Genomic DNA, 13,420 nt, shown 5'->3' with positions numbered 1-13,420 from the left:
TACTTGTATCAGGTCCCGCTGTGACGTCATCTTTTCTGTTCAAGTCGACAGAGGTTCGGTTTCTTCAGCCTGTCAGTGTCGGACATTCCCTGAAACCCCAGAGTGTATCTGGTTGCTCCTCTCCAGACTGATTCCAGAGCACTACATCCTTTCTATAGCGCAGTGACCAAGATTCTGTGCTATTTTAAATAAAGACGCTACCAGTGTTTTTACCTTCCAGAACAACAGCTGCCATTGATCCCTGCCGTGTGCTGGGACTTTACCTGCATGTAAAACAGTGACCTCACAGCTAAAGCTCCACCTCTCCTCACAGACCCTGTCCTCCCCCTCTCCTCACAGACCCTGTGTTCCCCCTCTCCTCATAGACCCTGTGTTCCCCCTCTCCTCACAGACCCTGTGTTCCCCCTCTCCTCACAGACCCTGTGTTCCCCCTACCCTCACAGACCCTGTGTTCCCCCTACCCTCATAGACCCTGTGTTCCCCCTCTCCTCACAGACCCTGTGTTCCCCCTCTCCTCACAGACCCTGTGTTCCCCCTACCCTCATAGACCCTGTCCTCCCCCTCTCCTCACAGACCCTGTGTTCCCCCTCTCCTCACAGACCCTGTGTTCCCCCTACCCTCATAGACCCTGTCCTCCCCCTCTCCTCACAGACCCTGTGTTCCCCCTCTCCTCACAGACCCTGTGTTCCCCCTACCCTCATAGACCCTGTCCTCCCCCTCTCCTCACAGACCCTGTCCTCCCCCTCTCCTCACAGACCCTGTGTTCCCCCTCTCCTCACAGACCCTGTGTTCCCCCTCTCCTCATAGACCCTCCGCTTATTCCCCTCCCCTCATAGACCCTGTGCTCAATTCACCTCTCCCCATATACCCTGTGCTTATTCCACTGCCCTCATAGACCCTGTGCTCCCCTCCCCTCACAGACCCTCTGCTCATTCCCTTCCCCTCATATGCTATTGTAATGCATCTGATAAGGCAGGAAAACATAACCCCAGTCCCTCCAGGACCAGGACTGGACTCCTGTGCTCCAGCATTCACACCACCGTGCGCAAGAGCTCAGAGGCAGTCTATCCCAGCCCACCCAGGCCTCTTCGTCTCTCTGAGCACGGAGGAGGCCACTGCCAGGGGGCAGCGTGACTCACAGGATGACACAGGACTCGGCCACCAGCTCCCCACCTCCGCTCTGCCTTGAAACGGTGCTTCGTGCTCAGAAGCAGCCCCTACGCAGAGAAGTGCCCCCCACACTGCAGAAGACTGATTGTGCGGACTGCTGCAGGCAGTACTACCAGAATGGCTGAAAGGCACAGTATTTCCCAGCAGGCCTCTCTGTGCCTCACAGGTGTCACGATCGTAAACCCCTCCTCTTAAGGACGCTCCAGCCCCTCCTAGTTTATGATTTATCTCCTGCACCTGCCTCCGGTTCCAGCCCCCATCCTATGAAAGCCAGACGTTCCTGCCAATCCGGGCTCAGCTTTGGAAGATGGACGCCCGGAAGCCCGCCTACCCGCGAGTCCAGGAGCGACTCCACAGCATAGGCTTCACAACGGCGCCCGGACCATTTGGGTCCAGGACTGGGAGCGTCTGGTCTCGTTACCTCTCTTTTATTCCCCTGACCCTTCGCCTTTACCTTCGTTCGTCTGTGTCAGGATGGATCACCCGGCTTTGGACATTGGCTTTCCCAGGATATTCTAACGGACTCCCTGGGACTTGTTTGCCCTGGACACACCCCCCCCCCCGAGCACCAGCGCACCTTGGACACGCCCCCTGTTCTTCTTCCAGCCCCTATCCTAGTCTTTTTTCCATGTGTTTTCTCACTCCCTTCCGGATTGTGCTGTCTGCATAGGGTCCTGAAAGACGCTTCATGACAACAGGTATCAATGCACAACCCTAGAGCAGTCACGCTCAAAACCATAAAGGGACAATCAGCCTATCCCTCTGCCGGTACAGTGTGTGGCTGTAATACAATGTCCTGCCTGTGACAGAACAACAGTAGCAACAAAATGCATAATATGGAAGACAGTTTTCATTCATTTGCAGATCTTTAAAAGGTTGGAAAAGCATATCTGCATTTTAAACACGAAAGAGGGAGTATTTTGGAAGTATGTGATGACTAATGCTAGAACTTCTGTGCCCAGAAGTCTCTAAAATGCCTCAGATGAGATTTTAAATGATTAAAAGATTTAAAAAAGAAGTACAATACTCCAGCCCTGCAGCTGAATACAAAACATAACACTGAAAACCAGGGTTTGTGACAAGATAATGGTTCTCTACATTTTGTGCATTAAAAGCGAGTATTTTATCACAATGTCACTTGACGTTATAATTAACACAGCAGCACGTTCTGATCCACAAAACTTCCGCGTGAGCACAGCATTGTGGGCAAGTGGTGATTAGCAGGCACTTAAAGCTAAATCTGATTCGGAGTTTCAAGTTCATAGCGAATCCAGCAATCGTGAGCAAGGCTGTGTTGTCAATCAAGGAATATTTACGGTGAACGCAGTAATGTTACAGTTGCGTAAGAATACTCTCTGTGGGTGGATTGTCAAATTAGTTGCGTTAAACTGTACATTTCTAAAAGGGATAAATATTGCAGAACATTCTCCTATCAATTGCAGCAACAGTTTTTTCAGATGATGAATATGCAGATGTATGGTACCCACTGCGAAGTACGGTACTGTATTACAGGGTTCCTTAATGGAACATGAAAGCGTTCAAAGAAAATGTGTTCAGCCCTTTACAGGTTGAGTAAAACCAACACTGTGCAATTAAAAAATTGGTATTATAGGAACACTTCTCTTATAATAATTCAATAAATGCAAAGAATGTGCACATATTGACACAAAGAGCAATACCACAAAACCTGCAGAGACACTGGACTTACACAAGCAGTCTAATGAGACAAGTTTTATTTACATTCAGGGCAGCACAGTAGCGCAGTGGCCAGGGCTGGGGCCCTGGGTTCAATTCCTGACCTGGGGTGCTGTCTGTGTGGAGTCTGTATGTTCTCCTCAAGTTCACATGGGATTGCTACAACAATCCAAAGACGTACTGCTAGATTAGCTGGCTTCTGGGAAAACTGACGCTGGTGTCTGTGTGCGTGTCCTGCGATGGACAGGCTTCCTGTCCAGGGTGTACTCTGCCTTTCTGCTACCTGTTGCTTGCTGGGATAGGCTCTGGTTTCCCAGCGATCTTGGACTGGTAGGTAGTTAGAAAACGGATGGATGGATTTGAAGTCACTGAAGGATTTTACTTTAGCTCCTAAACACAACCCCTATGAGATCCTTCAAGAAACTGCAGAAGAAACTCGGATTCCTCTCATACCCCACCTTTTGCATAAAATAAAGAGAAACGTATTGAATCAGATGAGGCAGACAAGTTTATGTTTTGTTTGCTTGATGAGACAGCGGATAATTAAATTGCGTCTGAGGCGAAGCAATTTGGGATATGGGAGTCTGAGCCCCTGCCAGGCTGTCAGCAGTCTCTCCTGTCTCCGAGCCCTGGCACCAGCACGGACACAGGAGCGGGATGCAAGAGGCAAGAGCTCAGGAATGATCAGGGCCGGGCTGAGACACAGAGCCCGTCCGAAGACTGACTGGTTTTCCAAAAAAAATAAACATGAATCCCTGAGCGGAGGCACCAGGTGAACCACCGGTTTACCTGGACTGAGAGGCTATATCCTTGACCAGCGAGTGGATCCACAGGCCAACACAGGGATCTACAGTAGGCAGAAAGAGCAGAGGACCTGCTGTTGTCTGAGGGGAGCAGGAGGGCGACTGAACTGTTGTGGGGAGGGGGATGTGTGTGACTTTCCAACAAGATGCGATTAAAATCCCTCCTGCCCTTCTCACTCACAATTATTTATGCATTTTCTCTTCGACATACAGTACACGCAATATTTTCTTTGCTAGTATCAGTCTCTCACCAGTCATCCCACCAAACACAAAACATTGCCTCTTTCCATAAAGGTTACATAAATGTTCTCCATAAATGAGAAGGAGCTACTTAGTCCATCTAACTCATTTTACATCATCCAACCTTTGAAGAATATGGGAGCACCAATAGCATGGCTAGGTTGCTTGTTCCAGTCACCCACAACCCTTGGTGTAAAGTAGTACCTCCTAATCTCTTTCTCAAATGTGCTTCCCCTCGGTCTGCCTTTTTGGTCCTTATGCTTTTAATTGGGTGTTAAATTTCACAGAATGCCAATGCCGAAGAGTTTTCTTTTATTATGAATGAAGCGGGCAGCATGATGGCACAGAGGTTAGCTTCGCTGCCTCGCAGAGCTGGGCAACTGGTTTTAACTCCAGACCTGGGGTGCTATCGGTGTGGGGTGTGCATGCTCTCCCATGTAAACTTGGAACACTGAACCTGGTGTGAGTGTGTGTGTTTGTGTCTGTGTGCCCTGTGATAGACTAGTGTCCTGTCCAGGTGTATCCTGTGACCTTTGCTTGCTGGGACAGGCTCCAGCTCCCCCTTGACCCTGTACTAGATGGAAGGATATATGTACAGGACTCTGAGGTAGCTTCCACAATGAGCACTTTATGGCCCTGTGCTCTATGTCACAGAAAATCCTGAAATCCACTATCTCACCACTGGAACACACTTTGCAAAAGAGAAAATCTAAATGAGTTCAATTACATGGGCCGCACTAACATCTGATTAACACAACCCCCGGCCCACCCACACTGCTGCTCTGGTCCGCTTCATACCTGATGACTCCTCTCAAACATCTAATCAAAAGAGAGAGGTTCAGCTTCTTCATCTTGTTCCTTCATTTTGTGTCACCCTGCTAACAGGCTGCGTTCTTCAGAAGCCCACTCAGGAGGAGGCCAGTCTGTAGCGTGGTTAAAAAGGAAGTACACCTGCTGACAGTTTAAGTGGATTCTAGCAGGGAGTGAGTTACACTTACTATACTTTTTCCACACAAAGATATTGAATGCTAGCTGATTTTTTAAAAATAAATAATGACAAAGTAGAATCTTTGTGCTGTTTGTCAAATGAGGTTATTTGTATCTATGATTAGGACTTGGTGAGGACGAGGTGAAGGACAAGTATGTCTCAACATGTTAAACATTAAAATCTCAAGCCTTACGTTTTCACACACTGTATGACTTCTCTCTTTGTGTTGGTACACACGCTGCATTTAGCTAAGCTTGAATATGTTACCGGATGGGATTTTACTGCAGTTTTGGAGCTGCTGAAGCACCTTTTAAATCTGACTCCCATGTGAGAGAGCTCTTACACCTACAGGGTCACCACATTGTGCTACAGGGTCGCAAATTTGATCTTCCCACAATCCACAAAGCTTTAACAACGAGAGATTTCAAAATGCTATTATCAAATACCCAGCAACTCGAGAAGGTGTCAGCCGATAGTGAAGTAAAGAATTGAAAATGTGTGCATTTTTAGTATTAACAGTACATTACTTTGATCTCTTTCCTTGCAATATTTTTGCTGGAAGGGAAAATCTCAATACTTCACAGACGCATGCCCCAAATCAGAATACTGTATGGATCATTTCATTTCATCGTTGTGTTAAATAGCGACCCACGCAGTCAGTACTCCATTGCCATTAAACACTCCAGTACAGAAGTCGTGGAGATGCACTTGCAGGGATCCACGCCTGACTCTGTAGTGAAACACAGCAGGGAAGAGGAGGCGTTGGGAGCTATTGGTGTCTTTTTCTTGGAATCAAACTCTCACACAGGTAGGCGTCTGCCTCTTCCATCCAACCCCCTATTTATCTCCTCCACATAAACACATGCACACCTACACACATGCACACACCTACATACATGCCCACCTACATGCATGCACACCTACACACATGCACACACCTGCATGCGTGTACACATGCACACACATACTCACACCCACCTCTATCCACACATACACCAATGTGCACACGCATCCACATACACACATGCACATACATGCACACACGCATGTGCATACACGATCACACGCACAAGTACACACCCGCATGTGCATGCACGGACACATGCATTCACATGTACACACATCTACTGCACACATGCTCATATATGTACACACATGCACTCGAGCACACTTGCATTAGTATTCCTGTCTTTGTGCTGACCTCCCATTGACCCTCATTCTTTTTTTGGTGACCATTTCGCTCTCCCATTAAATAAAACTCCATGTAGAGTGAGAGCAGATCCAAAACAGATCATTTTTTAACAATTTTGGATTTGAAAGCCAGTCAGTCTGAAATACAGTCAGTCCCACTCTGGAGATGTCTCCCCATTGATAGTACAACATGCCAATACAAACACACACACCAGGGTATTACCTGGGAGTAACAGTGTAAGACAAGCATTCCTAAATGTACGTCTCCCTTAGTTTTGTTTCAGTTTTCTGCACATGTGACTTTTTGGACCCAGAAAGGAACTCTGGGAGCATGACACCAACTTGGAAAAAATTCCCCTTAGGAAGCTGGACATTGCAGAAGAATTTCCTGTTGCTTTTGTTGCTGTAGGATAACACTGGTGTCAGAAAGCTCTTCATGCTACTTGGCTAATGTCACCACTGGCTTTTACAAACATTTTCAAACCTGTTTGTACCCAAACACAAGCAGTGTAGGGCAGCGGTCCGGTTTCTAGACCTGCAACTTTAGGGCTGCAGGTTCGAATCAGAGGTGAGGCACTGCTTCTGTACTCTTGAGCCAGGCACCTCATTCGGGTTGCCCCTGCTTCAATTCTTAGTGGTATAAATACTTCAGTGTAAATGACTTTAGCTAAAACTGCAAGTTAGGTGCATTAATATCTTTTCAGATTTCTTTTCCGTGCTCCAAGAACATTTCTGTCTTGCTTTTCCAATTGGTCTGGGCTACTTTTCCACTTGCCGGACGCCACAAAACCTTTTTTTTCCATTCAGACGCCGTGTAAACATGACAGACGTGTTCTGCAGCAGAACGGCAGTAACCAGCACACCGGCTCCCTTCGGACAGCGGAATACGAACAAGAGGACACAACCCGGAAACTACGTGGAAGTGGATTTGAAAACAAGAACAGCAGGCGTGACTTTACCCAAGGAGTGGTGGGAGCATGGAACAAGCTACACAGCCATGTGACTGAAGCCGATACTTTGTCCCTTACAGACCCTGTGCTGTGGCATCCAGGATAAACAGGTCCCTAAAGAACAGGTCTGTGGGCCTCAGGCAGGGACAGGGGGGTACCTGGGAGAGAGGCACACACCTCTGTGTGCAGCAGAGGGGCTTCTGATTCGAAGACGTCCCTCCAGCTCAGATGGATCCCAGCGGCTGTTTCTAGAAGGATCTCCGAAGGCACAGCTCCCTACCCTTAGTTACAGTCCTCAGTGCTCACCTGCTGAGAGCCAAGCCCCAGGGGACTGTTCTTAAAACCCCACAGGGCAAGACCAACAGGACCCAGACGCAGCCTCTCCCCCGTACCCCGGGGTGACAGGGAGTGAGTGCGTCTCGCTGTGTTTGTGGGGGCGCGGATACAGGCTGTGACGTCTCCGCAGTGACAACGTGGGCCTGGCACAGCCCGGTGGTCTCCGAGCGGACAGGCTTCCTCAGCTAACGGCGCGGGTGAGAGAGGCGTACCGCGGTGGGTCGGGTTAGGGAGTGGACAGCACCCCTCCTTCCCAATTCCCAGGACTTTGGGGGGGGGAACGGCTTCTATCGAGGCGCTCGGACCAGGTTTGGACTGCGTCCAAGAGGCCTCAACTTGAAGCTGCAGTCAGTCAGAGGCGAGACGTCACGGAGGCACGGTCCTCTGTGGCCGCCGACACGCGTGGAGGCGGCAGCAGCCTCTCTCTCTCTCTCTCGGGGCGTGTGTGTGGCTCGGGAGGTTACTGATGGAGCTGTAACCATGGCAGACCGAGCGCGCGCCCGTGGAACCGCACCGGCCGCCCACACGGCGCTCCGGTTGCCTGGGATATTCATCCCACACACAGAAGATGCGGCACCGCACCGCACCCCCGGAGCCGACAGGGAAACAGAGTACTCCTTCCCGGGAACACGGCTTGTAACCCAACGTGTATATCCCGGCCATGTGTTCAAAGCAACGCTGCGGAATGCTTAAAAAAATAAATCCCCTTAAAACCGTGTAACAGGTTGACGTGCTGAGCGAAAATGGCTTAACCCGAAGTCGCAAAAACAAGTGCGGATGTTCTTATAGAAGACCCCACGCAGCACCCTACCTCGGCCTCATTTCCACACAAAGGCAGGCGGCCGCTGTCACAAAGAATTCACCGTCCCGACATTGCCCACCCCACTCACCCGCCTAACTGTAGCACACTTGCACAGGTATTTTCATTTGACCGCAGGCGTTAACGATACAAGAGGAGCGTCCGGCGCTTGCACAACGCTGCTAACAGCCAGCGGTCAGGGCAACGGCACATGCCCAGCGCGCGTGTCGACAGCGAGGCGCAGCGCACACGGCCGGGAGATCGCGTCCGCTCCGCGCTGGGAAGACAATATCCCGATTTCTCTGGGCTGCCCTTGAACGGCAAGGCACCTGCGTCTCTCCCGCTCTCGCTCTCGCTTCTGTTACGTAAATCACCCCCCTCACCGCCAGATAAACGAATGACGGAGGGGGAAGAAGAAGAAGAAATGGAAGAAAATAAAAAAAGAGCGATCGTACAGTACGTCCGTCTCTGGTGGCAGGACAGAGCACCCCCTCACCCAGCGGAAATCACTCAAGGGCTATTACAGACATGTCGGAATTCTCCTCCTGTCTCAGCAGCGATCCCGGACACCCCTAGAGCACCCTGACGGGACCCACACGGGCTGTTTTAGTAAGGGTATCCGCACGCGTCTGCCGTATGTCCATCCGTCAAAAAACAAAAAACAAAACTACGCGTCCAAGCAGGAGACCGCGTAGCTAAATGACCGCTAGACCTGCCTTCGAATTGGCACCGACAGTCCCCGTGCAAGCCCCTAGCCCACAACACTGTCACGCCGAACCGCCCGGGAGCTCCACGCTCTCCGCTCACCTTGTGGTTAAAACGTCGAGGAGATCATCCGTAAAATAACGGGACATTTCACGCTCACCTTTCGCACCTACAGCCGGCGGCTTCCCTACATTCGCGCTGGAGTCTCCTTCTTCTTCTTCTTCAGTAACCCAGCAAGCTGAATTTTCCTCTTCTCTTGAATTTATCCCCAGGACAGGACTTTCAGTTTCGTCCGTCCGTCTGTGTGTGCGTGCGTGTGTGTGTGTGTTGTTTTTTAACCACAGGCCAGACCCTCCCTCCCGGTCCGTTCACACCGAGAGCTGCGCCGCTCTGCTCCGGCGGCGGCAGTGCGCGTCTCCGCTCCCGCTGCCTGGCGCACATCTGGCTCGATCCATTCTCGGCGAGGGGAGGGGTGGGGCTCTCGGGAAACATGACATGGCAGTATTTCGCTTCAGACAAGTGCACGCGAAAGTAAAACCCTCCCGTCCCTCGCCCGTGGGGGTGACGGGGCAGGCCGGCACAATGTGAGGTCGAGTTCAGAGCAAGGCGTGGACCTCACACCGCGCGTCTCCGACACCTGGCTGTCGCCGGCCTGCCTTCATTCCGGAAGGTGTGACGACGCTTTCGTCGCTGGTCGACTTTTTTTTCACGATGAACTGACAACCCCCTGACTGGTGGCCCAGGTGGTCCTGAGGTGGTTGCCTCAGACATACAGCGCAAACAGGGAGCACATGAATTAACGCGATTCATTGCCGCTGGGGCGTCACGAGAGGCGTCAAGGCCAGAAAATGTCTGGTGTCTCTCAAGGAGCCGGCCCATGCCAGGAAGAACCTGGAACCCGGTGTACCTCAAAAAAAAAAAACACTGAAGATGTAGTCAAGCGAGACGGGAGATTAAAAAAAATGAACTTCTAAAATGGTGTGAAATCAGGGTGTCTCATAAGTTGTGTTCAAAGCAGTGGAGATCCTAACGAAAATGACCTAAAGGTGTCTATAAAAACAGGTCTTTATAGAGAAGGGGGACATTTCTACAGAGACCTAGAGGTCACCTCTAGCCTGTCCTTGCAAGGGATAATACAACGAGCGGGAGGTGGAGGAGCTGGCCCCGGCTGGGACGCTGTCCGGGACGAGGAGGAACATCGCTCTCAACTCCTCCGCGTCTCCGGGTCTGCGGTCTGACACGTGACGCGCTGCCATTAGCAGCCCATTTCCTCGGGCATCCTAGCAGCCGTTGCCAGGGCAACCACCTCTCTCGCGGTGGAACCTAAAGCCGGCTGCTCTGGGCATTAAGGAGATTAGAGTTTTTACGATTACAGCAGGCTTTTAATGCGCCCACCGCCCCGCCTGCACTTCACCGTAGGCAAAGCGAGGTCGGAGGCAAGGCCCGGCTGTCTATCTTTGTGCGATACGTCCTGAAAAAAAAAGCCCTTTTTTCGCCAATCCGTCCGCAAAAAATCACCCGCCCGTGAATGTTTTAAATCGGCTCGCAAGAGCTACAAGAGACCGTAAGAAAGCTGTGAAGCAAAATCGGGTTATGTCTCGGGGGGGGGGGGGGCGATCCTTAGGAAGGAAAATAGACATCTCGCGGCGAGCTTCTGCGTGGCGCTGGCTTTGCGCGCGCGCCTTTGTGTCCCCCCCGCGCGCGTGAGACCAGGTCCTCCCGGCACGCGCCTCGGCGCTTCCAACGGGACAGCGCGCGCAGAACAAAATCGGCACACGACCCGCCTGACCTTCATTCTTCACCAGACCGACTCGCCACTCCACACAGAAGAAGCGGGAGCACAGGTCGTAAACCAACCGGCGTCTGTACAGCAGCGTGGCGGCCGCTGTGTCCGTTGCACCAGCCGGATTAGAAGGACTGCAGAGCGACTGGACAGCGCGCTGGCCCTGCGAGGAAGGACAGACCAGGGGCGCCGACGAGCAGTCAGAACTGCAGTTTGACCCCAGGGCTGATCGTCCTGTCCGGTCAGCCAGACTGGAGTCGGTTCGGTCTTCTACTGGGGCGTCGTGAGTCATCTGTCACCTGTCAGCAACGGATACGCTGTAGCCACCCCTCCATGTTGTAATCGCTTCTACAGGACCGCGGGGAGCTGGAGCCTATCCCAGCAAACACTGGGCTCAGGGCAGGGTGCACCCTGGACGGGACACCAGTCCATCACGGGGCACACGCACACCAGGGCCAGTTTTCCTGACAACATGCAAACTCCACACGGACTGGGCCCCTGGTCCGCAATCGAACCCGGGGCCCCAGCGCAGTGAGGCAGCAATGCTGAGCACTGAGCCACAGTGCTGCTTCTAACGCGGCGTCTTGTTTCTGATCAGGTTCGACCAGAATCCACACACCTTCCCTCTTGAGATCGAGCCCACACAGCCATGAACAAGGCAGCCTGTTGAAAAGCAGGGGAGGCTGCATAAGGAGAATTCTCCACGATCCAACTGGCAACGAGTGGGACTGATACACCAGTTATGGCTGTAAGGAGTGGCTGGATTAAACACTGCAGGGGAGCAGACTCGGCCGTCTCTGGGGCAGCAGTGTGGTGCTCGTGATTGCCTCTGTTCTCCCCACAGAGGGCTCGGACTGCCAGGTGAGGACGCTGCTGACATGCCCTCGAGGAAACCAGCAGTCCCAGCTGCATGAAGTTGTACAGAAATATAGGAGGTGCAAAGCTGCCCTCACCGGTGACTTGTAGTCTGCAATCCAGCAGCTCTTCCATGGCTCATCGAAATCACCCCAAGTTTACGCCTGTGGGATATATTGATCCTCTTGAACCTTAAATGGATCAATTTAACCCTCCTCCCAGGCAAAGAGCTGTTTGTAATGTAAGGAGACAGAACCCTGCTGGAGTCCAGACCCTGAGGCTACCGCTGGGTAGCAGTTTCATGCCAGCTTTGTCTTCCTTTGCACAGCGCCTTGGAAAGAGCAGTGTACAGCAGCACCCACAGATTGCCATAGTGACATTGAACCCTGGCTCAACACCGCCTGTTAGTGCAATTACACTGAACCCTGAACAACACCAGCTGTTACTGTAGTTACACTGAATGAACCCCAGAACACACCAGCTGTTATTGTAGCTAACTTGAACCCCTGAACACACCAGCTGTTACTGTAGTTACACTGAACCCTGAACAACACCAGCTGTAACTGTAGTTACACTGAACCCTGAACAACACCAGCTGTTACTGTAGTTACACTGAATGAACCCCAGAACACACCAGCTGTTATTGTAGCTAACTTGAACCCCTGAACACACCAGCTGTTACTGTAGTTACACTGAACCCTGAACAACACCAGCAGTTACTGTAGTTACACTGAACCCTGAACAACACCAGCTGTTACTGTAGTTACATTGATTCCCAACTCAAAACCATTTGTTTACATAGCTATATTATACGTTGAACTCAACATCATCTGTTACCATAGTTACATCGGACCCTTGCACAACACCATCTGTTACCATAGTTACATTAAACACCAGCTCACCACCATCTGTTATTGTAGCCAAATCCCAGAACAACATGTCTGTTGCCACAGATATGTCTAACTCCAGCACACCACCATCTGTAACCATAGTTATATTGAACGTCAGCACAACACCATAGTTACACCGAAGCCCAGCACAACACAAATAAACATGTAAGACGCCTGGTGTGTGTCACAAGAAAACAGATAATATGAGAGAAAAAACACTGAATTATTTTACTGTGCCCTCACCTCTCCAGAAGGCCTTCCTTTCCGTTCGGTTCCCAAGATGAGCCTGGAGTCCCCCTTTCGCTCGTGAGATTAATGCTTTCTTGATTACCAACGCGGACAACGAGGGGCACAGAAGGGGGTCCCCGTTCAACAGAAGTAGAACCCCGCAGTGCTCAAGCGGAGGACTGGGGCTGTCTGTGCTCCCGGACTGGGACGGAGAGAAACCAGCGGCCCAGGAAAAAGCCTGAAAGCCCAAACACGTAGCACGTCAAATATCCGCAGAGGAGGAAAAGAATCCGTCCCCCAGACGGTTTATCGGGATCATTGTGGAGCACTGATGAAGCCTCGTTAACCACTGCATTGCTGTAAGGGTAGATGAGTGCTACAGTAATCACCATGGCACGCAATTACTTAAGTCTTTATTACTTACTGTAAACTTAACCAAAACCCTACATGAGTATCGCACTGCAGGAGTATGGACATAGTAATGATCATCGAACTGCAGTCTCCCGCTGCTGCTGTGTGATGTCTGTGTGTCACCAGCGCTAGCTTCCAGACACATCTTTGCCTCACAACAACTTGTCATGTCTTACAGGAGATCCCAAGTCCTCAGTAATGTGGCAGTGTTCTCCAAACTCAGCTCACTCTTACTGTAAGTCTCTCCCCACAGTCTCTGCTCTCCTTAAGACGCTGTGATACACTTTATACAAGCACAGCCCAACTGAGAATTCGCCTTTTCAGGCTGCTGAACGGCCATTTAGTCTTGGGGGCCCTTTTGGCGACCTCTGCTGGC

General features: G+C 51.1%; 1 protein-coding gene across 3 annotated transcripts in view; it reads right to left on the bottom strand.

Moving 5' to 3' along the window:
- Positions 1–9,516, bottom strand: part of dmtn (dematin actin binding protein) — a 35,945-nt gene extending 26,429 nt beyond the window's left edge. The window contains exon 1 of one of the 3 annotated variants that reach the window (XM_069183317.1): positions 9,038–9,516. The gene's annotated coding sequence lies outside the window, so the exon portion shown is untranslated. Of the gene's footprint in view, positions 1–8,263; positions 8,507–9,037 lie in introns of those variants that run through there. The other 2 variants (XM_069183315.1, XM_069183309.1) reach the window with 2 other exon arrangements.
- Positions 9,517–13,420: the final 3,904 nt, after the last annotated feature.

This window comes from Lepisosteus oculatus, chromosome 2 (genome assembly GCF_040954835.1).
Source record: "Lepisosteus oculatus isolate fLepOcu1 chromosome 2, fLepOcu1.hap2, whole genome shotgun sequence".
NCBI classification, from domain to species: Eukaryota; Metazoa; Chordata; class Actinopteri; order Semionotiformes; family Lepisosteidae; genus Lepisosteus; species Lepisosteus oculatus.
Note: the sequence above shows the minus strand (reverse complement) of the source record. Positions and strands in the feature narration are given on the sequence as shown.